This window comes from Mus caroli, unplaced genomic scaffold (assembly GCF_978045245.1).
Source record: "Mus caroli unplaced genomic scaffold, Mus_caroli_1 scaffold_3, whole genome shotgun sequence".
Taxonomy (NCBI): Eukaryota; Metazoa; Chordata; class Mammalia; order Rodentia; family Muridae; genus Mus; species Mus caroli.
The window spans coordinates 82349141-82375532 of NW_028227258.1; the positions used below are offsets into that span (position 1 = coordinate 82349141).

The window sequence follows — 26392 nt, forward strand, 5'->3', positions numbered from 1 at the left end:
GGCAGCAGCTGCAGCAGCGGCAGAGGCAGCAGCATTCAGCACTCAAACAAGAAAAGCAAGAGAAGCAAGAGAGGGTATTTGTGCAGGAGTGGCTTTTTAAGGAGAAAAGGGGGAATACTGTGTTAGAGTGAACTGGCAAATCCTGAGTGGGCAAACTAGCCAAATAATGAATTTTGATCATTGGACCAAATAATGTATTTTGTCTCAGGAATGAATTGGTGAACAAATAAGGGGATAGACCTCAGAGGCTAGCTTTAGAAATGTGATGGGTTTTAGCAAGGGAGAGGAGAAGAGGCAAAAGGGCAAAACCTGGTTGCCTTACAATGTTTGCCATGGTCAAGCTTGTGTTTGCCACACTTTGTCTGGTTAGAACCCCTTTATAGGCTACTAAACCATTTAGCATTTACAAAACTGTTGAATGGTGGTCAAAAACCAGGGTTTCTGTAGAATGCATAAATTTCTAGGGCATTTGACCTGGTTAGGGGTTGTTGTTGTTGTTCTTAACTAGAGACAAACTAGAGAAAATTGGGAAGAGAGAATCTCGGGGGAGAAACTGCTTCCAGTAGATTGGCCTGTTGGAGCATTTTGTTGACTAATGATTGACATGGGAGCCCCAGCCCACTGTAGGCAGTGCCTCCCTAGGGCAAGTGGTCCTTGCACCTATAAGCAAGCCAAGCAAGTCAGGTGGAAGGCAGTAACTAATGTTCCTCCATAGTCTCTGCTCCAATTCCCACCTCCAGGCCCCTCCTTGAGCTCCAGCCCCATGTACCTCACTTGGACTGTAACCCTTCCCTCCCCAGGTTGCTTTTGCTTGTCACAGCAGTAGAGAGCAAACTGAGACAACTTTTACTTGGCTCAATAGTATCTCGGTAAGTGTTGGGTAAATGAAATAATGATTGAAAAAATTAAGATAACAAAGCATGGCTCCTTGCCCCACGCATCTCAAATCACTGCCATGGCCCCACAGCATCAGCTACACCTGGAAGTTTCCTAAAAGAGCAACCCCTTGGCTGTAGACCAGAACTACCAAATTGGATACTCTGGACGGAAGTGCCAGTGTCTGAACTGACACAGGGAATCCAAACATTGAGAACTGCTGTCCTCAATGAGACTCCACAAGCAAGGAAGCAGGACGAGAAGGGAAGAAGAAGGTGCTGGAGGAGGAAGGACCAATAACACCAAAAGCTGTGAGAAGATTCAAAGCCGCAGTCACCTTGGCAGTTTTATCTATGGTTGCTATATGCTGCCCCCCTCCTGAGGGTTCCATTTCCTCCCTGCCCCTTCAGTCACTGAATTCACAGAAGTAAAATAAGTTAATATCTTAGTCTGCCTAGTCACTCAACATCACTTCCCCAGCCCTATGGGTTCAGCCTCTTTCTCTAAGCAAGGTTATAACATGTAGCTAGGAAATACTGTGTTCAAAATTCAGCCTATTGGTTTATAAAGTTTATGCATATGGTTTTTCATACATCGTCATGCATGGCTCAATCACAGTGGAAAAAAAATCGAAGAAAGATCACAATTCACCATCTACAGGATGAAAACCAAGAACAGGCATGGTTGGGTGCTGTCAGGCTATCTAAGGGAGGCATCCAGAAGAAAGCAGCCCCATGCTAACCGGCAGCCTTCTATACTAAAATTACCCTGCTTCTCACGGAAGCTCAGGGCCCATGCTCAGATAACTTGTAGAGCAACTAAAATGTAGAAACCTAAAAGCCTTTTCTCAGAAGCCTGGAGTCTGTTCTGAAATTAAAAAAGGAATGGGTGCACGAGGTACAGAAGAGCAATAAATGTCTTCAGAAGAATGAGTGGTCTTTTCCTGAGTACAACACACCTTCGCGGCTCCTCCACAGGAGAGAATGCACAGCGGATTTCAGTCCTTTAGAGAACGGAGCCATCCTTGACTGCAGTAATCACCAGCTCAGAGGCAATTCCTTGTTTCATTTTTGCACTAATTGCTTACAAAATGGAAGTAAGCAATAGAGTTTATGATTGCCAATTTGCATTTCATTAGGTGAGGTTGGAGAATCTGTAAGCAAAAATTCTTACTTCAGCTAGGTGCTTTGGGCAAGATCTTGAATTCTACTGTTCCCTCACCTGAAAATGTAGGACAGTTTTATGTCGTTCACGGGGTGGTTCTAAAACTAGACCTTGCATGTAAAGCACTTACCACAGTGATTGGAAGGATGTTAGCTTGTTCACTCTTCCCGCTTCCTGTAATAGCTAAACTTTCTACATAGATGGTAAGGAGACAGGCATAGGTAAAGCCCATGATCAGTGCACGATTTCAGATCCATGATACGGTTGTCAGAAGTTACTCATGTAACACATTACCTAGAAGTCGCTTCATAATTATATCCTATAATCAGAAGTATATTTTCCATGCTGCTTTGGATTCAATTCATGGGTGATTTTTGCCTTTTAAAATTATAAGTAATTAGTGGTAATCTGCACAGGTACAGTTAGTGCCTTAGCAATATAATTGAAATCAGAAAGCTTTGTCACAAAAACATTAAGTGTGACTCAGAAAATATAGCATTTTCTTCCTGGTAATTTGCTGCTTTTAAGCTAACTAGGACACACCTCTCCTACGCCTCTGGTAATACAGAACAGGGGCTGGGGAGACAGCTTGGGCAGACATAAAGACCTAGGTTCAGATTCCCCGTACCCACCTAAAAATCCAGGTGCTGCAGCACATGCGTGTAACCCCACCACTATAGGGACAGAGACAGATGGATCCCTGGAACTCTCTGGCCAGTCCTTGTAGCTAATCAGTGTATTTCAGGCTCAGTGAGAGGCCACCTCTCAAAAGGTAGAGATGTGACTTTGGAAGATACCTGATGTCAATTTTTTTTAAAAAAAAATTGTTTTATTTACTTTATCAGTAAGAACCATGTGGCTATATTTCTGCATGTGTAGTTTTGTTCCTGACAAAGATGCTAGAGCCCTAAAAGTATAATTATGGATGGTTGAGGTGTACCACGTGGGTTCTGGAAGTGGACTCAGGTCCTCTGCAAGAGCAAATAGCATTTAGTGAGCCACCTCTCCAGCCCAGTACCACACGATCTTTCCTTGCTTCTCTCTGCATGCTTACTTCGAATTTCTGTAATTAAAAATAATAATCATTGCTGTAATTAAATTTTTAATTGTACTCTAGACCCAATATTATAGCATATACTGATTTGAATCTACTAAAAATAACTTTAAATTTATAAATATATATAACCAACCCCCTGAAAGCACTGGCACCCAAACACCAAGCAGTGCAGAGCATTATGAGCCAACCTAACCTCTACCTTGGAACTTTTCTGAAGGCATTTTCCAAATTATGGTGGAGGTGCAGAGAATCCAAGAAGCAAGCAACAGTCTCATAGGTCTGAGGAGAGTCCAATGAGGATGCTGTGCTGATCAGCTGTTTGTCAACTTGACCCATCTGGGAAGAAAGAATTGAAACTGAGAAATTCCTCCATCAGATTGGCCTGTTGGAAAGTCTACGCAGCATTTTCTTGGTTAGGGATTGAAGTAGGAAGGCCCAGCCCACTGTGGGTAGTGCCACCTCTGGGAAGGTGGTTCTGGGTTGTATAAGAAGGCTGAACAAACCATGGAGACCCAGCCTGTAATCATTGTTCCTCCAAGGTCTGTGCTTCATTCAAGGTCCTACCTTCAAGTCCCTGCATTGAACGTCTGCCCCAACTTCTCTCTGTGATGAACTGTGAGCTGTAAGATGAAATAAACTCTTTCCTCCTCAAATTGCTTTTGGTCGTGGAGTTTTATCCCAGCAATAGAGAAGCAACTAGGACAGATGTCTAGAGGTGCAAACTACTCGAAAGGAAGGAACCTGAGAGCAAACCTAAAGCTTACACACACATTTTCTCTCGACCTTCTCTTTAAACTCCACTCTTCTTGTGTGCAAGGCAAGCTTCAAAGGGCTGTCACAGACCACAGCAGCCAGATGGATCTAATCCAGGGATTTCAACAGGTGAGCAACACTACTGAATCCAGAGCCTGGGATTCAAAGTGGAAAGTGCTTGTTACAGCCAGGCACTGGGGAAGAGACACACCTTAAAACTAATGGTCGATTAATTAATGATCAATTATCAATTAATGATTAATTGATAATTAATGACCACATAATGATAGTTGTCAACATCAAAGTAAGCGTGGCATAACAAAAGTTATTAGCAAGCCCCTATTGGATGAAGTCATTCAATGAAACTCTTCAAGAAGCAAAACATTAGAATGGGCAAATCATAATGGACATAGCCGTTATGTCTTACCTCTCCTAATCTGAAAACTGCTTGAAACATTAAAACCTACTGAAAACAAAAGCAGACATCCAAAATGAACGGAACTGAAGAAAAGAAAGAAGGCTACCAGCCTTTCCTGAGCTCATACTGTTGGAGTGACATCTGCCTGAGTTGATTTGAAGGCTTATGTCACTTCCTGTGCCTGAATAAACACCTCCATTACAAGACCTTCCATGTATTAAGCTGCTGCCATGCCTAGTTTATGCCATTTATAGACCAGCAACCTGATCCGGAGAATGGTGCATTTTGGTATGTGCTGCCTGTGGTGGTTTGAATAGAAATGACCCCCATTAGTCCATAGGAGTGGCGCTACTAGAAGATGTAGGCTTTTTGAGGAACTGTGTCACTGGGGGTAGTCTTTGCGGTTTCCGAAGCTGAAGCCAAGACAAGTTGCTCACTGTCTCCACTACCTGCCAATCAACATGTAGAACTCTCAGCTACCTCTCTAGCACCATGTCTGCCTGCATGTCACCATGCTTCCCACCACGAAGACAATGGACCAAGCCTCTGAAACTGCAAGCTAGCCCCAATTAAATGTTTTCCTTTATACAAGATGCCATGGTCATGGTGTGTGTTCACAGCAGCAATAAAAACTCTAAGACACTGCCTGAGCAAGTAACCATTTGCTTCCCTGAACAGGGCAGAGCTGTGGCTGACTGTCAGTGGTCATCTCCACAAAGGCAGCTCAGGGTATCATATCAAAGATATCTGGCTGGCATCTCCCTCGTTCTAGAAAATAATTATGAAGCATGAAGTTTGAGAATGGTGTCCCTCTTCAGACTTGCCCAAAGTTTGTTTGGATTGTACAGTGGAAGAGACAGGATGACTGCCAATCACACTGTGAGCCAGTGGAGTCCTGCAATTTTTAAGATGAGTTGTCATCAGAACATTAGACATTTTAGAAAGTCAGTTGTGTACTGTACATAAGACTAAAAAAAAAATTTTTAAGAAGGTTCCTTGTAGTATGCCCATCAAAATTCAAAGAATAGGGCATTCTCCTAAACTCTATCATAAAAAGCTGTTTGTGAGTCCTGCCTGTAGCTTGCCCCATATGGAGAGGCATGAGGAATACTTAGGGTGGCCTTGCTCTGTTTACAACAGTAAATTGTAAAGCCTGGGGATGCTCAGCACACTCTGAATGCATGAGTGATCAAGCTGCTCCTCACTTATGTTGATGTTTAAGCAGTATAGTGTGTCATGTCTATAATATAATCCCCCCAAAAGCTGTTTTATTATCTCTAAACCTAAACTATGGCATCCTGATGCAATTATTGTAACTGTTCAGTGTGTTCCCTGGTGTGCTCAGGGGTGGCTCATGAACTAGTCCACCTTTGTTGGAATTAGAAGAGTCTGCACAGGTGATGAGCAGCAAGGAGACCCCATTGGTCGCATCCTGTTGCGTCATCTTCACCTGGAAGGTTACAACTCTGCATATGATCAAATGATATTACTTCTTGACTGTTTCCCAAATGGAATTCTATCTTAGTTGGTGTTTTAAAGTAATGTGAAGCTACAACGAAAACTATAATTACTCTGAGGTAACTTAAAAAAAATGCAAAGATTCAGAGATGCAGATCATCTCTTTATAGCAGCCAATAGTGTATCTTTTCAGTGTGTTTAACATGGGTGATTATTTTGCCTCCTTTGAATAGTAATATTTATTAAATATAAAAGTGGGTAGTGGGGTTAGGATTTTTTAAAAGATTTTTCACTTAATATTATATTTTCTTATGAAATTTCTTAGTTTTTTCTCTATAAAATAGAGAATAAGAATTTAAAGAGATAGGTCTACTGATGACTTGGACTTTAAAACAGTAATTAATGCATAAAAAGAAAATACAGCAAAATATAAGTAAAAAATAAGAACTGACAGAATTCACACAGAACATTCAAACTAAGAGTAAAATAAAAAGGACATTATTAATTCAAAAACTTTTTAAAGCCAGGTGTGGTGGCACACACCTTTCATTCCAGCACTAGGGAAGCAGAGGCAGAAGGATTTCTATGAATTCAAGGCCAGCCTGGTCTACAAAGCAAGTTCCAGGACAGCCAGGACTGCTTCACACAAAAAAAAATTGTTTTAATCTGAAATTAAATTTGGGGGCTAGTTTTAAAGTCTAAGTTTACAAAGCAAAATATAAGATTTATATAATTAAGTCAAGTTCTGTAGAAAATATGAAAACTGTTACAAATAAATTGGAAAAAAATCACAGATGCATTGGATATAGTAAAAGATTCAAGATGTGATCAGATATAGATGAGCAGAAATGACAACCAAAAGAGGACAGAGATTGTTCAAACCGACAAGAGGTATCACTCCAAGGAGTGCAGAATATCACCGGACTCGGAACAAGGCACACCATAGAGGAAGATTTCAAAGTCAGCTGACTAAAACCCAGAATGGACACAGTTGAAAGGGAAACAGCTAAGTTGTCCCACAGGAAGCTGACATTGGAAAATGGAAAAGTCACAAAAGCATCAGAGACTTAACAGATCTGGCAACAAAGCATATTTAAAGTGCAAAACTAAAGAACATTGGGAAAGGGAGACTAAATAACTTTTGTAGAGACAATTACCAACACTTATTCAGGTTCAAGAAAGTTTATAAATCCCAAGAAGAATAAACACAAACATACATTTTATTTAAGAAGGAAACAATATATTTGGATAATTGAGATGTAGTTGAATTTTTATAGAGAGTGGAAGCAGTTTGAAAGGTAAACTATACTTAACTCACGGATTTTATAAAGGAAATAAGTCGAGGATTCTGCAAACATGTAATCTAAGAGAAGCCAGACAGAACTCAGTCACAGTCAGACAGGAGATGGCCCCAGTCACACAGGACATGGCCCCAGTCACACAGGATATGGTCACAGTCAGGCAGGGCATGATCACAGTCACAAAGGACATGGTCACAGGCAGGGCATAATCACAGTCACAAAGGACATGGTCACAGTCACACAGGACAGTCACAATCACAAAGGACATGGTCACAGTCACACAGGGCATGGTCACAGTCACACAGGGCATGGTCACAGTCACACAGGGCATGGTCACAGTCACAAAGGACATTGTCATAGTCACACAGGACATAGTCATAGTCACAAAGGACATGGTCACAGTCACACAGGACAGTCACAGTCACAAAGGACATGGTCACAGTCACACAGGGCATAGTCACAGTCACAAAGGACATGGTATGGTCACAGTTACACAGGGCATGGTCACAGTCACACAGGGCATAGTCACAGTCACAAAGGACATAGTCATAGTCACACAGGACATAGTCATAGTCACAAAGGACATGGTCACAGTCACACAGGACATGGCTCCAGTCACACAGGGCATGGCCCCAGTCACACAGGGCATGGTCACAGTCACACAGGGCATGGCCCCAGTCACACAGGGCATAGTCACAGTCACACAGGGCATAGTCACAGTCACAAAGGACATTGCCATAGTCACAAAAGACATGGTCACAGTCACACAGGGCATGGTCACAATCGGACCTTGTCATAGACACACAGGGCATGGTCACAGTCACACAAGACTGGCCATAGTCAGACAGGAGCCAACCACAGTCAGAGCTCCTAGGTACAAACTAAATGATCTCTTAATTGCACAAAACTTCCTGTCACTTGACTTTGTTGTTATGTCAGCAGAACTATAAGACCACACTGTCACATTAAAGATAAACCATGTTTAAAATACTTTCTGTTGACCTAACGTAATGGAGGTGAGAAGGAATGTAGAATCACATGTTCAGGATCACACAGTGTTAGAAATCCGTCTGGGACTGGACTTCAAGAACTTCTTATACCCAAGCCTGTTCATCTGTTTCCATTCTCTTCAGGCCTGTGAGCACAAGACCACTGTTCTTCTCCTCTTCATGAGACCTGCAATTATTTCAGTGGCAACCTACATAACACCTACCCCGGTGCTCTCCCTTCTGAAAGAATCTTGACTACAGAAGTGAAAGGCACTGAGAACTTCCCTGAGGGGGCCATCTAACTTCATCTGCCTGGTGTCCTCCTCTTTTATTCTGGAAACAGAACCCCCAACAGCCTGGAATGAGAGGATACCCGCACAACTCATCCTCGACAGACCTAGATCTCATTCACTGTTACGTCTGTTGCGCCACAGCAAAGGCCATGGCCCAACCTTGGATAACTCGATTTCTTTATGGAACTTCTAATGGGAATAACTGCTCTCTAGTCATCCAACCATGCATTTCTATCCCAGCTGCTAAGGGAGGTCACCGTGTCAACCAACTAAGAACACAAAGCAGCATTCAGAAAGGAAAATACCTGAGTGTGGTGGCATATATCTTTAATCTTACACTCAGGAGGCAGAGGTAGGGGGATCTCTGAGTCCGAGGTCTCTGTGAGGTCTAAATCAGGACAGCTAGGGCTATATAGAGAGATCTAGTCTCAACAAACAAACAAACAAAAGAAGCATGAAACTAGAGAATGATGGAGCCTAAAAAAAGCAACCTCGGGCTGGTGAGATGGCTCAGTGGGTAAGAGCACCCGACTGCTCTTCCGAAGGTCAGGAGTTCAAATCCCAGCAACCACATGGTGGCTCACAACCATCTGTAACGAGATCTGATGCCCTCTTCTGGAGTGTCTGAAGACAGCTACAGTGTACTTACATATAATGAATGAATAGATCTTTAAAAAAAAAAAAAAAAAAAAAAAAAAAAGCAACCTCAGACTCCATTCCACTGCCTTTCTGTATTAATATAAGCCAATGGGCTGCCCCTAATAACTCAATATACAGTTATAGTAGCTTAAAACCCAAAAGTTCTTGGCTGGTGTGGATTTGAACTTAGAGCTTTAATCTTTTCAAGCTGAGCCCTTGAAATGTGGAATGAGCTGAGTGAACATAAGGTGGAGACAGTGTGACTTCCCACCCCCATCTTCTCTTGATGTATAATATTCCTGGTGTGTATTGTAGTAGCTTGAATAATGCCACCTGGAAAAGCATTTTCAGGCAGGGCATTGTGGTTCACACCTAAAATCCCAGCTCTTAAAAATCAGAGAGGGGAGAATTGCCATGAGTTTAAGGCCAAAATGAACTACATGGTCAGTTTGAGGTCAGCCTGCTCTACAATGAGACCATCTTAGTTTGGGTTACTATTGTTGTGATAAAACACCATGACTAAGAGCAAGTTGGAAAGAAAAGGATTTATTTGGCTTGTGCTTCCACATCGTAGTCCAGAGCTGAAGGAAGTCAGGACAGGAACTCAAACAGGGCAGGAAGCTGGATGCTAGAGCTGATGTAGAGGCCATGTAGAAATGCTTGCTCCCCATGGATTGCTCAGCTTGCTTTCTTATAGAACCCAAGACCACCAGCCTAGAGATGACTCCACCCACAATAGACTGGGTCCTCTTACTAATTTAAAAAAAATACTCTTCAGTCTTGCCTGCAGGTCCATCTTACGGAATTTTTTTCAATTGGGGTCCCTTCCTCTTATATGACTCTAGCTTGTGTCAAGTTGACATAAAATTAGTGAGCACACAGACCTTGTCTCAAAATAAAGTTATATCTGTCCCCACCCCCACCCCAGGACTTTACAATGTAGTCTTATTACAAAACTGTGACAGGCATATAAGATGAAGTCATAAGGGATTAAGGTGGATTCCAAATCCAGTGTCCAGTATCCTTATTAAAAGGTCAGGGGCACATGGAGACATAAGTAAAGTCGTGTGACGGTATAGGAGGAGATGGGAGTGAGATAGCTACAGGGCCGCTGAGTATTGCTCCCAGTACCACAGCTGAGAAGAGGCAAGGAAGAGTCTTCAGAGGACCCACCAAGAGCATAGCCCTGCCAGTACGGTCATTTCAGATCTGAGCCACCAGAAATGTGGCAAACTAAATGTCAGTTGTTTTTAAACGACACAGTTCATGGTCATTTGTTATAGCAGCCCCACAAAATGAAACCATGCAGCAACAAGGCAGAAGCTTAAGCTGGCCCTTGTCGCTGGGGTTTTAAAAAATAGTGATAATAAAATAAGCAGGTCCTCCAACGTGTTCCTCCTTCCTTTAGACTGAAGAAAAATGCTGGAGAAAGATCTACTCACAGGAAGAAGACAGCATCCTCAGCACACAAGCAAGAGACAGACAGCTCTGATAAGTATTTAGTATGGATGACCTCATTTCAGTAGAAGAGCAAAAAGATAATAATGAGAATACTTTTTAAAAAATCCCAAAATATACTACAAATTTTTAAGTTGACATACAACATAAACAGCATCAGTTCAAAACTTTAATAAGTTGTTAATCTTTTTTTTTGTTTGTTTGTTTTTTTTGTTTTTTGAGACAGGGCTTCTCTTTATAGCCCTGGCTGTCCTGGAACTCACTTTGTAGACCAGGCTGGCCTCGAACTCAGAAATCTGCTTGCCTCTGCCTCCCGAGTGCTGGGATTAAAGGCGTGTGCCACCACGCCCGGCAAGTTGTTAATCTTATTGATTAGTTACCTGAAACCGTGCTAATACTTATCTGGCATATTTTGGCTGTATATTCTTTGATAAAAATTTTACATATTAATTATTTTGATATTTTAGCTAAAGATGATAGAAAAAAGTAATCTAGTTTTAAAACAGTTTATTTTTAAAAAATAACATTAAATAAGAACTTAAAAGACAGTTGACTGCAGATGTCACTGCTACAACTTGTTCTGACTTCTATTTCAGAAGATTTTTCTTTGCCTAGGACTAAGCAAGCCCACAGAGAATTCTGGCTCTGTGATACAGCCAAATATAAGAGCACACATACACACACGTACACACACGTACACACATACACACAAACAGATTTGCTACTATACTACAAATTTTTAGTTCATATCTTTCTCCTTGGGTCAAATTAAAGGTCCACATACTAGATTAGTCCCACTAACAGCTTTTCTTGGTGGCCAGACAAGTTTAGAATAGTGTTATTGGCTCGTGTTCATCATGCCCTCCACCTAGACACTCCACTAAGCCCTAAAAGGAGTAACCTCTAGGTCAGGAGGGCCACCCATACACCAAACTCAAAAGTACAGTGTAACTGTGGAGCATTTGAAGCTCTCTCTCTCTCTCTCTCTCTCTCTCTCTCTCTCTCTCTCTCTCTCTCTCTCTCTCTCTCTCTCTCTCTCTCTCTCTCTCTCTCCAAGCACCAAACAAGACTCTGAGCTTTGAGCAGAACTCAGTCACCGCAGATCGAAGTACCAGGCAGGCATCCACCTTAGCTGCATGGCCTCTACTAAACTAATAAAATCTATAAATTGTTTTGAATTGTCCCTGGGGTTGGCTATGGCCAACCACACAAATACCCAATGGAAATTTTTATAATAGCAACTGGGTCAGCAAACAAGATATCTTCAATAATTACTTTAGCTTTTCTTGTCTCTTGATCACATAAAACCAAGAGAGTCCAGAGTCAGAGTTTCTGCTGACCCAAGGCTCCTGCATGCTTAGTAGTTAGTTGAATGAGTGATTCAATAAAAGAATGATCAATTATCCTCCAAAATACACTCATCACCAACTGTCCCTGTACACCTTGGAGCACAAGACACTTGCAATGAGATTTAACTGGCATCTGATTGTTCAGCCCCACATTGCAGAGGTTTAATTTTATCTATTATTTCCTGGGTCTTTCCACTTGATTTCAACACATTACTGATTATTTTTAGGACTGCCATTAGCACAGACTTCAATTGCTGTCCTGTTTTTCCCCTAGGCAGTGAAGCAGTTGCCATGGAAACAGAATCCAGTGCCTCTCTGTCTGGAGCCTCACATCAATGCAACTTGATGAGAGGAAGGAAGATACTAACATCCTACCTGTATTTTATGTCTCAAGATCTATTATCCAAAAAAAAAAAGATGCAAGCTCTGTCGGGGGAGGCATTTCTGATGGTGCATATGGGTGACACCTGTCCAAGTAGATGTATCAGCGTTCTCCTCTGGAATTAATGCTTTAGCTTAAGATTCAGAAAGATTTCAATGCTTAGGTTAGCTATAGATGCAAAGTCACAAGGTAGAGGATATTGAAAAATTGGAGGAAAGTGAATTTTAACTAGTGTTGCTTAACAACGGAGTCATGGAGGAGAAGCCTTCCTCGGAGAGCCAGGCATTATGATATGGGGATGAGAAGTCTCCCCACAGCTCCACTCTACAAAACACTGGGATATAAATACTCCTTCAGGTTGACTAGCCAAGGAAGAGGGAGTCCTAAGCCACGGATGAGACAGCACCTGTCCATCCTGGGAGACTCTGGAGTGGAGGCCGTGCTCTAATAGGAGCTTCATGCTTTCAGCACCTGAGCAGAAGGCACTGCTGTTAGTGAGCTGTGGGGACAATGGCAGCACCTGCAGGTAAGAATAAATGATGCAGCACTAGATGCTGATTGGTTTATTTGAGACAATGTAGAACTGACTCATAGGAAGGCTTAACAAGGACCAGGCTCTAAACTGAGGCCCATCTTCATGAATGATTCAGTTTGACCTCTTTAGCATATAGGATGAATATATGTATATGATATAGAATATACCTATATAACAGCCATAATGAGAAAAGACCCCTCAAGTCACCAGAGAAGGGGTGCTGAATTCCTGAAACTGGCAAGAAGCAATGAGCTAAAAGATGAGACGAAGCCAGGTCACCATCGGGGCTGGAATGGGGCCAGTAAGCAGACCAGTGAAGCAGAAAGGGCAGCAGTGAGGCGGTAAGGATGGGAGTCAGGGTCCTGGTGAGTGGTTTGTCTTGCAGTATCTTTCTCTTAGTGATATTTTAAAGTGACTAAGCAAAATAACTTCTTTTTAAAATTATGTTTGTTTAGTTTGCAATCATGGTCCTATCAAAGGGGAGGAGGGAAGATGAGGAGAGAGAGAGAATTCCAGACATTGTGAATCACATGCATAACCTCAGCACTTTGGAGGCTAACAACTGCTGTGATTTTTAAAGTCAGCCTAGGCTAAACAGTGGGTTCTAGGACAGCTAGACTGTCTCAAAATGCTACCCATCACCACCTCACTCCATCCCCACCAAATCTCTCTCCTGTATCCTAACCGTATCTATCCAGCCTCAAGACTCTCCAATAGCACAAGCCTAGGAGAAAGTCAGGTCAATACTATGAATGCAATCATCTCCACATACCACCAAGTTTGGAAATGTCATTTCTGTCAAAATATGCCCAGGCTTCCTAACACTGAATACTGCTATGACAAAGTCAGACTATAGAGCCCATTTTTTGGACTCACTAGTATTCAAAGTTATCAGTCTTACCTGTAGAGCCCTTGATGGAGTTGTGTTTCCCATTTTCTTCATCCTGGGCTCATTTCCAAGTGACTGGGAGTTCATGTTGTACTTTTTGTAATTCAGACAGAATCTCTAAACTGCTCTCCCTCTCCCTGGCTCCTAGTTATCTACACTGCCTATGCCATCTTTGCCCAGCTCCATGGCCTTCCCCAGGCCTAGCCTTGCTTTCTCCTCCATTCTTGTTTTGACAAACCTGTTCCTTGCCCAAGAAGAACCATGCTTGCATGCCTAATGGGGATCATCATTAAAAAAAAAAAGCATTGGAGTATGGCTTTCGGTGGCAGGGATATGAAGACCATGAGTTAAAGGCCACCTGGAACTACCTAAGAAGACTCTAACTCAAAAAAAAAATATATTAAAATCAAATAAAAGCAGACTGTAAAGGAGTCGATAATGAAAGCTAGAAAACAACTTTGTGCCAAGAAAATAATTCAGACTCACATAAGAGCTTGTCCCAGGGAGGTCATCATAAAATTGATAAAGCTAAGACACATGGTGACTGACATAGCTTAAAAGTCAAGGTAGGAGGAGATGAGGTCAAGGGTAGAGAGTGTAGTCTGAACAATGACTCCAACGTGCACAGGGTATTTCAAAAAACTAGTATTGTGCCAAGCTCGATTCCAAAACACAAGTCCCTCCCTCCCCCAGTAGCATGGCACGCCAAGTCCACAGATGAGGAACTGAACGCACAGTTCCTGTTAACGACGTGGGCACCGTTCCTTGCTGTGGTCATTAACTAGGAGGGCACTTACACAGAAGTGGGAGGTTTAGGAGCAGTGTTCGGAGCTTAGCTTTAGACATTTTAAAGTCTGGAGGCTAGTCATTACCCACCATGCCAGGCCCATCCCTCCTGCTAGCCAGTATCTGTCCAGAGAGATGCCATGCAGGGCTTTTACCAATCTGGCACTTGGGCCTCTGTAAATTAGTTCTCCACCAGAGCTAGGATCCAAAGGAAAAATGGCCGTTTGCCAAGTCTATTCTGATTTCTGTAGTGTAAATATCTATACTATTTCCCATTTCAAAGCACTGATTGATTTTGTTCAATGAGGGGATTGCTGCGTGTTCTCCATCCATGCTGGGCTGTACCACTCACTGACTCGGGCATTTAGAATAACTTAAAAGTCCCAGCAAATATCCAGCTATGAAAATTCAAGGCTGCCAAGTGGGAAGGAGAATTTATGGTTGTTGCTGTGCCCAAAGTAGTTATGAAAATAATTTAGACTTGGACTGGAGATTGCATTATAGATTATAAAGAATAAACAGATTAAATTCAAGGATGTGGACCAACAGGGGCTGGGGTAGCAGCTGATTCTCAGCTCTGACAGAGGGTGGAGGTGCAGACAACTGTGGCATAAATCTCAAGATTTCAAAGACAGACTAATCCATCAGAAGAAGCCCCGGAAGAAGGTGGAAGAAGAAATGCAGGCATGATCAAAAGAGGTGTCAGAGGTCTCCAGTGGGAGGCAGCATTCATGTCCTTGTGTACTGCATTTTTTTTTCAAGTAAATCCTCTAAGCCACCAGCTGCAGGACTCTAGTGGGCAATTAAAATAACTCTCTCAAACAAAAAAGTCCAGTGGCCAGATGTGGAATATCCCATCTTCCAGATGATCAGGAGGGTTCTGGACATACAAAAAACCAAAAAGCAAGAAACAAACAAAAACAATAACAAAAGCAAGCTATTGCCATTGTTCTTAGTGGCCCACAAGAACTTGGTGGTAAGTCTATTGCTGGAGACTTCACACAATTTCATCACAGCTTGTGGTGAAACACGTTGGTACTGACCTGGAGGCTTCTGATTGACTAGAGTTTTCAGTACTGAAAGGTGCAATGCAGGCTGCTGAGGGAGAAAAGTCACCAACAATCTTGCACTGCTGTGAACCCTGAGAGCTACAGTAACAACCAGCCTGGCAAGAGATGCTTACTGGAGTGATAGTGCCATGAATAGTATTGGGATAGCCAGACACTTTCTGATCAGACTAAGGCCTAGCCCAGAGGAATGAATGAAAATCTCTACTGCAAAACTTGCCAAAAACCTATCACTGGGAAGGTTATAGAGAGAACCTATTACTATTATTCTGCTAAATAGGCAGAGAATCAGACGATCTTATAAATCCTTAGCCTCGTGCCCTTAGATTAAAACATCTCTCAGCCTCATCAGAGAGTTTCTTTCTGCAATGGGCATCAATTAACAGAGAGACTCACAACTAGAGAAAGTGCAAAGAGGAAGTGCCTGTAGAGTAGTCAACCCTAAATAAGACATCTGTGTCACATTCTGCCCTGACCCTGACAAGGGTTAGGAGCATTATAAAATAGAGTAGATATATATTTAGAGCCAGAGGTGAGAGGGAGGACTGCTGTGACATAAGGAGTTCTTCACACAACAGGAAAGTTGCACTCATGAACAGACAGGTCTACATGCACTAGACCTGCATACAATCAAGCCTGCCAGTATTTCCTCTTAGAGCCCACCCACTACTATAGTATATATTGGCAATCAGAGGTCTCTCATGATCCATTGGATATTCTAATCCCATGCACACTGGGCAGCACTAATTGGACGCAATGTCTCAAGAAAAAGAGGAGAAAGAAGAGAAGGAAGATGACACGAGGTTGCAAGGGGAATAAGGGGAGGTGTTCCCGGGGAGTTAAGGATGGGAAGGTAAGAGGTGGATTTGATCAAAATACATTGTATATGTATGTGAAATTCTTGAGGAATATCTTTTTAAACTCTTTTTCAGTATCGTATGTCTGAATGGGTACAGAAAACAGGAGCTCTTTAAACCTACACCTGTGGTATATGTATCACTCACAAATATCACTCACAAATATCAAAGGGAAACAAGAGATCAAGGTATCTTAAGAATATGTAATGTGCATTTCTACTTAAGAATAAGTAGAGCTGAATATCTGGATGGCAATGGATGAAAGGGACATACAATGATGACATGGCCCTAGAGAAAGGGTCCATAGGTGAGAACTGATGCAGAGACCTGAGAGTTCAAAGGCAAGCTAGGCATGACAGGCAAAGCATTCAGAGTCCCACACCACCACTGAGAAGACTGACATCATCCTAAAGTGCATATCATGACATCTTAGGTACTAGAACCTTGACAACCAGACTCACAGACACATGCAATAGAAAGCTGGATTCAGGTGGGTTAAGCTACCTCTGGTGAAGGGCATCCACTACCCCAGCAGCCTGGAACCTCAGCATGTTTATGAGGTACTTCATAGGAAGAAAGGTTAGTTGTTGGAGGTCTTTGTACTCTAGGAGTCCAAGATGTAAACATCAGGAAGAAGACACAGTTGCTAGTCTTTGCACACACTGGGCAGTCAAACTCCTACTCCAACATCGAGGAAAGTTTAGCATCCCTCTTGATGGAAAATGGCTGAAGGGTCCTCACCACTGAGCCTGAATACCATGGTGGGTAGAGGTAACAGACTCCTGCAAATTGTTCACTGATCTTCCTCTATATATACACCAATATGCGCGTGCACATGCGTGTGCACACACACACAATATAAACAAATCAAAAACGAATTCAGAACACATATAAGCACCAGATAATAAAGGCATAACCAAGCATGTAACAATAGAGATGTGACAGTGACATTGGTAACAGTGATAAATCAAAGACAGAAAGGGGAAAAGGCCAAAATGAGAATAATCCTCACATTTAAGGGTGTGGGGAGGAAGGGAGAAATTGAAGAAGATTCCTCTATTTCTAACTAGAGAGCTCCAGTCAACAGTGCCACTTAGGGAGACAAGACTCTAGGAAGGAAATGCTTGGGGGAAAATGTGTGTTCATCACATTTGATCAACAACTCTTGATTAGAAATGGGAGAAAACAACTGACTTAGGCAGAAAATTAGTTACTGCTGCTCAGAATCCAGGAAAGAATTTTACCAACAACAAAAAAAGAAAATGATGTAGCACACTATGGTAGGAATAGTGGGTCTTCTCAGATTGTTATGCTCCCTCTATGATAATAGTATCTCCCTACTTCCCGTTTGGGTACAGCTATGTATGACCTACTCAACACCAAAGAAGGAATCTATGATGAGTCTGGACAGAATAGCCCATACTTTTGGCCAAAGTAGTTGGCTTGAAAGTGGTCATGTGACCTAACCTACACAATCAGAAGTCTTTACTCACTTTCTCTATTAGCAGAGACTTCTCTCTGGTGGCTTTGACTTTGGGAAGGAGAAAAGACTAGAGCAGCTTGCTGCCATCATCCACATCACCCTAGACAAAACCTAGCCCTATAAAGGCTGATTGAAACTAATTCAAAAGTTGTATCAAGAGGAAGAGGTAGAGACTTGAGGGATGGCTCAGTGGTTACCAGCACTAGCTGCTCTTCCAGAGGACACAGGTTCAGTTCCCAACACCCACATGGAGACTTAAAATCACCTGTTCCACAGGATCTAATGTCTTCTTCTGGCTTCAGTGGGCACCAGTAATGCACATGATACACACGCGTATATCCAGGCAGAACAGTCATACAATTAGCAATAAAATAAGTAAATAGAAAAATAGAAAAGGGAACTGGATTGAAAGAGACGCTAGTTCTGAAGTGTCAGGCACCAAAAAAGGACTGATGAAGGCAACCATTTCTCTGATCATGTTAGGTACTTAGATTTTATTGCCAGGCACATAGGAAAGTAAGTTTGCTTCCCTCGTAGAGTAGTCATCAGTGGGTCTCCGAAACATAAAGTACAAAATTCTGAACTAATGCTTGCTGAATGCTAGCCCAAGGACAAACGAGACTCAGAGACTGGGTTGTCACTGGCTGCTCCGCTGTTTCTTTGCAACTCTTGGCTCTGGATTCAGACTTCCCTTCCACTGCAGATACCTCTGTAGTCTCACTTCTCACCTTGTTATCTTTATTCTCTTCAGTCTATCGAAAGGTTGCAATTGTCCCACTTTGCACCACAAAATAAATTGATCACTTTAATTATATTTTTAATTGGCTCAGCTCACACCAAGTTGATACCCTCAAACTAACCCCATGGGACCAGAGTCATGGGCTCCTGTAAGAAGTGACAATACTCAATTACACACTAAGAATATGAAGCAGGGTGGGGCTAAGAATTATTCACATCCTGTTCCTAGAAGATGTGTGAACACAGCCAGACATGTCACAGAAGGAAAGATGGCATATTTAAGGTTACTGAACTTGAGGTCATGTGGAGTCAAAAGAAATCAAGGAAATGTGTCGCATTGAAATTATTGCTCAAATCCGTAAAAGACAATGTATTCGTTTGGTTTTGATAAAACAAGTTGTCTTGACTTGTCTTAGTTAGGGTTACTATTGCTGCAATGAAACACCACGATCAAAGGGAGCGTGGGGAGGAAAGGGTATTATTTAGCTTACACTTCCTCGCCACTTTTCATCCTAGAAGGGAGCCAGGAAGGAATCTCAAACAGGACAGAAACCGAGTAGCAGGAACTGGTGTGGAGATCAAGAAGGAATGCTGCTTACTGGCTTGCTCCTCCTGGCTTGCTCCAGCCACTTTCTCACAGAACCCAGAACCATCAGCCTAGGGATGGCGCCACACACAATGACCTGGGCTTTCCCCTATTAAATATTAGTTAAGAAAATGCCCTACAAACTTGCAAACAACCCAATCCTATGACGGCATTTTCCTAACTGGGGTTCCCTCTCAGATGACTTTGCTTACGTCAAGATGACATAAAACTCTGCAGCACAGCCATAAATTTCAAAGTCCCTCTATAATTGTATTCCTAGATTGCCTACATCTATATTTGTTAAATAACAACAGCCCTTTAAATGGTCATGTGTTGTGACAGAATAGACAGTGTGAATTACGGAAAAAGGATTGAACTCGCAAATGGAAATTTAGTTTTCTTCAAGAGAGGCTTACTCAGGGAAACTAATCAAGGGCAAACTGCATGCCCAGCAGGTGATAGCCAACAGGAAACAGGATCTGGGGGAGGGGGAGGGTTCCTCGTCATTCTGCCATGTCGGGGTTCTTCTTTTTAAATTATTATATATATATATTTTATTTATATATTTTCTTCCCTCTTTTACCCTCCAGGTCCTTTGCATCTGTAGCATGGCTTCCGCTTTAGTGTGTTTATGGGAGTCCTGAGTGCGCGAATGAATGAGCCCCCATTTTTTTTCACTTCTCTTGGGCTCGTTTCCTTCTGTTTGTTTTGTCGACATCTGATGTGTTTCTTTCATCTCTTTTTTTTTTTTTTTTTCTCGAGACAGGGTTTCTCTGTGTAGCCCTGGCTGTCCTGGCACTCACTTTGTAGACCAGGCTGGCCTCAAACTCAGAAATCCACCTGCCTCTGCCTCCCGAGTGCTGGGATTAAAGGCGTGCGCCACCACGCCCGGCTGTTTCTTTCATCTCTTATCTTATTATTACCCCTTAAAAGTCTGTTTGTTTCCTAATGAGAGGCAGAAGGTCTGGATCTGGGTGAGAAGGAAAGCAGGGAGCAGCTGAGAGGAGCAGAAGGAGGAAAATACCATAATCTGGACATATAATGTGAGGAGAAAAAAATCTATTTCCAATAAAAGAAATAAAATTTAAATGGTTGAGAACAAGTATGGTGGCACAAATCGTTAATCTCAGCACTCTGGAGGCAAAAGCAGATAGAGCTCTGTGAGATGTGGCCAACCTCGTCTACATATGGAGATCTAGGCCAACCAGGGACACATAGTGAAAGCCTGTCTCAAAAAGAAAAGATGGAAGGGAGGGACAGAGAGAGGGATGGGGGAAGGAAGGAGGAAAAGCTGGGGGAGGAAGGGAGGAAGGGATGGGTGAGGGAGGGAAGAAAAATGGATGAGAATTATGGGGGCAGAACCTTAAAAGCAAACATCCCTGATCAACATTCTTCATGTTGGACAAGACATGAATATTTTGGAAATTATAGAAGATTGTATACAAGGTAGGTTTGGGTAAATCTGAGTAAGCTATTAGAACTATTGGGCAAGGTTTCAGAAAAGCAACCTGGACACTTTAAGATAAGAGATCCGGAACAATAGGCAAAAACACCTGAGTAGATTAATAAAGGAGCTCGCAGGGCACTGAAGGAAAACGCAGAGAATGTGGTGTCCTTTAGCTGTGTGAATAGAAAGCTGCAAAGAAAGGGAGAGATCAATGGTAGCACATGCCACTGAAGGGGCACAGAGAATTTCTTATTGGCTCTGAAAACAGCTGCCAAGGGTGGTTAGACAGCTTCCGTGCGGTGACAAGTGCAGAGGACACGTCCTGAGACTTGGCTATTGAGCCTTGAATGCCACCAGAACAGAATAGGCTTTAAATCCAAGAATATGCTTTGTCTCCTTGCCCATGGGTGTGGAGAAAGAACTCTAGGCACGGGGACCATGTTTTGTTTTCACATTGGGTTTGTCATCTGGGTAAATTTTTGGTTTTAACTAATGAGTGCAGTCGGTTGTTTCTCAAGCGTATCTGCTCTTTCTCTTATAGCTGTTTGGCAACTCTAAAACAGTTTCTTGCCGGGACCCTAGTTTGTGAGATGGAGTAGCACCTAGGTGAAATCCGAACAAGAGAAATCAATGTGTTCAGCATGAAATGGGAAATTTACTGGAGAAACAAAAGGATTGTGGGAACAAAGCCAAACTGAGACTCGGAATTTAGAAATTAAACTCCACAGGGCACAGTTGGCCGGCAGTGGTAAGCAACAGCGCTTTTGAATGCACACTTAAAGACATGAGCACCTCATCAAACCCTTCCTTCACTACGTGTTTTATGTCAAGGGAAGGGGCCAAATGAGGCGCATAATCTCACATCACCTTGGGAAATGTGTTAATCAATAACACAGTCACCAGATTCAGAAAGACTTTGGCTTAGGAACTAGCACTAACAACATACAGACTGAATACGTTTACTTAGAACTTTATATATGTATGTGTGTGTATACACACACATCTATACAAACGAGTGCACTAACACTGAAGAAAAGCCATGAATTTGAAGGAGAGTGGAAAGGGTGTTGATAGGACTTAGAGGAATGAACTGGAAGACAGAAATGTAACTACACTATAAACTCAAAAATTTTGAAAAGATACCTCAAAGAAGAAGAAAAGGAGAAAGAGAAAGAAAATATTAAGAAAACAAGGTGCTGGGTGGTGGTGGCACACGCCTTTAATCTCAGCACTTAAGAGGCAGAGGCAGGCAGATCTCTCTGAGTTTGAGGCCAGCCTCGTCCACAGAGTGACTTCCAGGATAGCCAAGGCTACACGGAGAAACCCTGTCTCAAAAGAAAGAAAGAAAGAGAGAGAGAGAGAGAGAGAGAGAGAGAGGAAGAAGAAAAGAAAAAGAAAAAACAACAACAAAGAAACAAGGTATATTTTATTGAGTATAATTAAGGCTTAATAAATGTTGATTATTGTGGAACTCTGGATCAAGCTGTATATTTTTAAATTTAAAAAAAGTATACTTAGAGTAAATTACTCCTTGAGCTGAGGACCCTCATCCATAGGATTAATGTATGTAATTGACAAAGTGGTTCTAAGAACAGGTAAGATAATGAACGCAGAGAAGAATCCTCGTGCCTTTGTGCCTCGCTTGCACAAAGAAGAGGCTCAGTCTTTTTATTTTTATTTATTTATTTTTTTAACAACATGATATTTGTATTGATTCTTTGGGGGATTTCACATCTTACAGTCCTCTCACATTTGCTTCCCAGTTCTTCCCTGTCCTCTCCCCCACCCTGCTTACTCCTCCCTCCCCCCCCCACACACACACACATACAAAGAAAAAGTCCCATTTATCTGATCTAGATACTCACTGCGCAGTGTCAAGCTCTCGGTGGCCTACCCCTTAAATGGAGCGGAGACCTTTCTCCAGCGTAGCTGCCGGAAGTCATCTACTGTGCAGGGCGACACCGTAGCATCCTATCACAATTTTAAGTTTTCTCCAATGGCTTCCTCTCTAGACTGTTACGATTTTGGGGGGAGACATTTGGGTGGAGATAGGGGTTGTCGCCTATATCTTCCACGTCCCTCTTTCTCAGATGTGCATCTGTGGACATTGATATCACTGTGAACGAAGCTTCTTTGCTCTTTATGGACCACGGACCACAGGAAGGAGGATTATGGCTTTTACATGGTTATAGCGTCAGCACACACCACAAACAGGGCTTCATGTTACAGTAGGGCCATAGACCCAGATGCAGCTGGGATCATAGACATCAGCATGGCTTTCACCTTCGGCACAGACCACTGACATCCGAGTGGCAATTAGTAGTAGCATGGGTCACAGACAACACAAACACAGCAGCAAAGAATCACAGACCCAGATTTGGCCTTTCGCGGCAGCCATAACCCAGGTAGCAGTGCAGGTCACCCACAGAGATGTGGCCCCTAGTGACAGCATTGTGGACATCAACGTGGCTTCAGGCTGCAACGCAGACCACAGACATCCATACGGTTTTCTGTGATAGCTCAAGCCACAGCCATCAACACAGACCTGGCTGTTTTAAGGATATGGAACCAAACTTGGCCCTCAGTAGTATCTCGGACCTGGTCATCACTGCGGTCTCAAGTAGCAATGTAGGCCAATCACATCATTATGTTCCCCAGGGGACCAGGGACATGAACATGGACTCAAGCTATGACACGGGCCATGAACACATGTCGTCATTTGACAACATAGTTCTCAGACATCAATACGGACCTCGGCCATGTCAGGGCCAGTGACCAGCCACAGCCCTCATCTGCATCACAGAACACAGTAATCCTTTCATGAGCTCTAATCGAGAAAGTGAATGGTCCCTCATCTCCTGCCTCTGCCACTGCCAAAATCTAGGGTGATGCTCGGCAGGGCAGCTTGTTCCGGCATTGAGTCTTCCTCTCCTTAAGCTCTAGACTGGTACACACCATCCTGCCGACCCCATTGGGCAATGACATGATCCACTATCAATCTCAGCTCTCTCTCTCTCTCTCTCTCTCTCTCTCTCTCTCTCTCTCTCTCTCTCTCTCTCTCTCTCTCTCTCTCTCACCGGTCACAGCGGTCATGTCACCAGTTCAGTCTTTCCACAAGCACCTCCTCCAACACTCTGCGTCCCTGTCACCCATGTGAGCCGCTAATGCAAGCAGGTGGCAACTGTACCCCTCCCCCGGAGGCCCGTTCAGTCACCATTGATCACTGGTCAGTACAATCACCGCTTTGTCCTAGGCTGTTCCGTTGGTCCCTTTCCTCTTTCTCTCTGTGTGGATTCCTCTGATTTCCCACTTCAAGGATGCGCCCTCTCACATCCTTGTTGTGTTTTCCCCTCTGCCCTTCCCCTATCGTAGATACACAATGCTTACCTGTAAAGCCACTGATTCTGGGAGACATTGCTGATGCTAAGCAGGAGCTGGCCAATAAACAAGGCAGGAGAGACCACGTGAGGTCACTGGGGGATTCTGAAGTAACTTCTGCCATGTGAGGTCCCGTCTTAGATTAAAGTCAAGGGTTTTTAATTTTTGAACGTGAGCAGTTGATCAACTTCTGATTTCTAGATCGGTATTTAGCTGAATAGGCAGTTCTCATCTTAGAAGATCAGAGTTCTTTATTCACATTTCGGGCAGGTTTTATTCCTGGCAAAAGAGCTGTGGGCTGAGCTTAAGAACGATTTGGTCTTCATGAGACTACAACTTAGAGAGTGTTTTATTTTTCTGTTTTCTCACCTTTTCCCCAGTCAGTTAGCTTTATTTATGTCCTTTTTTTCCCCCTTGTGTGGCTCTTAGTATTGTTTGTTTGTTTGTTTTGTTTTGGTAAGTTTTAAGAAATGCTTACCAAAGAGGAGACACAGAAGCCAAGAGCAATGTTTCTAAGACTAAACCAACTGCTTCAGGGAAACACTGTCCTGGCTCTAACCTGTCCTCATGGCCTGCTCCTGTCAGGCATTGCAGCTATGAACACATGGAAAGAGCGCGCCCCCTCGTGGAAGATCCCTATTACAGCAACAGTAGATCTCTAGACCTGCCTGGCCTGCAGTTGATAACCAGATCAAGTTAGAACTAGGAAAGAGGTCAACTTGCCACTTCGGAACTCCCTTTGACAATCAACAAGCCTAACTGTGAACCTTAGAGGTGATGTGAGAATTTCTCAACATGCTGCAAGAGGCATTCTAGTTGGGGTGCTAATATCAAAATAAAACTATTCCAGTAATAATGAAATGTCTGACTCTTGTGCAGAAGAGTAAAATCCCTGCGGAGTGAAGCAGCCTTCATTAGCCTTCCACCTGGAAGCTTCAGATGTAGCTATGGTATGTGAACACATTTGACACCTTAGTTTCCAAGGAAACCGGATCATAGGTCCATTTTATTGTCTAGAAATGACGCTGACTCTTGCACTCCTCCTATCCACTAAAATGCTTCACTTGATTGCACCTAAGCCCTACTGCCACAGAATCCTCCCTCATTTCTAGAGAGACACCCTACAGACCCTCTGACATCTGACATGTCTCCCTTCCTGCCCTCCCCCACACCACAATGAGTCAGTTAGCCTAAGTCATTCAGTAGTTTTGTCCTTGGTTAGTCTTGGGTTGATTGGGCAAGGACAAGACTTGGTTTGCTGTGTGTGTGTGTGTGTGTGTGTGTGTGTGTGTGTCTGTATGTGTGTGTGTGTGTCTGTGTGTGTGTGTCTGTGTGTGTGTGTCTGTATGTGTGTGTGTGTCTGTGTCTGTGTCTGTATGTGTGTGTGTGTCTGTATGTGTCTGTGTGTGTGTGTAGTGTGCACATATGTGTGTGTGCACGTTTGCAGGTGGGTATGTATTGCAGATTTGCATGTGCTTGTGTGCATGTGCTTAGGGAAGCCCAAAGTTGATGCTGCCTGTTGTTCTAGATCACTCTTCACTCCGAACTTTAGCTAGTCTGTCTAGCTGATGTGCCCAGGGATCCGGTCCTCACCTCCCCAGAGCAGCAGCCACTACAGCAGACTTCTATATGAACTTTAAGGACCTGAGCTCTGGCTCTCACACGTGCACAGCCAGTTCTTATTCCATGAGCCATCACTTCAGCCTGCTCTGTTTCTAGTTGCTTCTTTTGAGCACACTTAATTATCGTCAAATTGTTCTTTTTCAAATGCAGAAATACCAATCTAACTGAAAACCAAAGAATGATCTAGAAGCTTCCATGCCATCGGTATAAAAAGACCCTAAAGCAAAAACAAAGTGTTTATCATAATATATATATATAATATATATATATTATATATATATTCACTTTACAAAAAATCAGAATGTGTCTTTTATGATAGAACATTGGTCCAAGGGATGATGGTTCGATGATATTCTCTCCTTTAAGATGTAAAGGAGCATGATTATTGACAACAAGCACTAATCACCGACAGGATACTGAGACACTTTAAATACTTGTAAAACTCCATCACTCCCGTAATGGTCCTGAGTCACGACCTATGACTGTGTTTCCACCTCACCGAGTAGCAGGAAAGGCCCGGAGAACACATGCATGAGCTCTTCCACGCATCTTCCTGCCGGCCTGTCACACACCAGGGTGTTGTGTCACCAGGGCATCTGGATCGCTGATAAGCCTCTTTCCTGGTCTTTCACGCTTGGTTACTTCCATATGTCCTGGTCCCTTAAGCCCTTCTTCTTTTCTCCTGGGTATCAGCCTGCAAAGAGCCCTCGGCAATGCTGGCCTCTAGGTGCCCATGCTGTCTTGTGTCTCCTCCCACTGAATCAGGGACATGGTGATAAACAAGGAAGCACTGATAGAGTGTGACCTCAGAGGCTAGCTCACAAAGGACAATGGACACGCTCTATTCCCTAAGCCTGTCACCCTGT

The 26392-nt window shown here is 43.0% G+C and overlaps 1 long non-coding RNA gene across 1 annotated transcript; it reads right to left on the reverse strand.

Annotated features, from left to right (window-relative positions):
• Positions 1-2910: 2910 nt before the first annotated feature.
• LOC115029027 (uncharacterized) lies at positions 2911-26263 on the reverse strand. The gene is made up of 4 exons (XR_002377572.1): positions 25944-26263; positions 23913-24039; positions 3297-3433; positions 2911-3103 (listed from the first exon to the last, which is right to left on the reverse strand). It is a non-coding gene; the product is annotated as an uncharacterized LOC115029027 (long non-coding RNA).
• Positions 26264-26392: the final 129 nt, after the last annotated feature.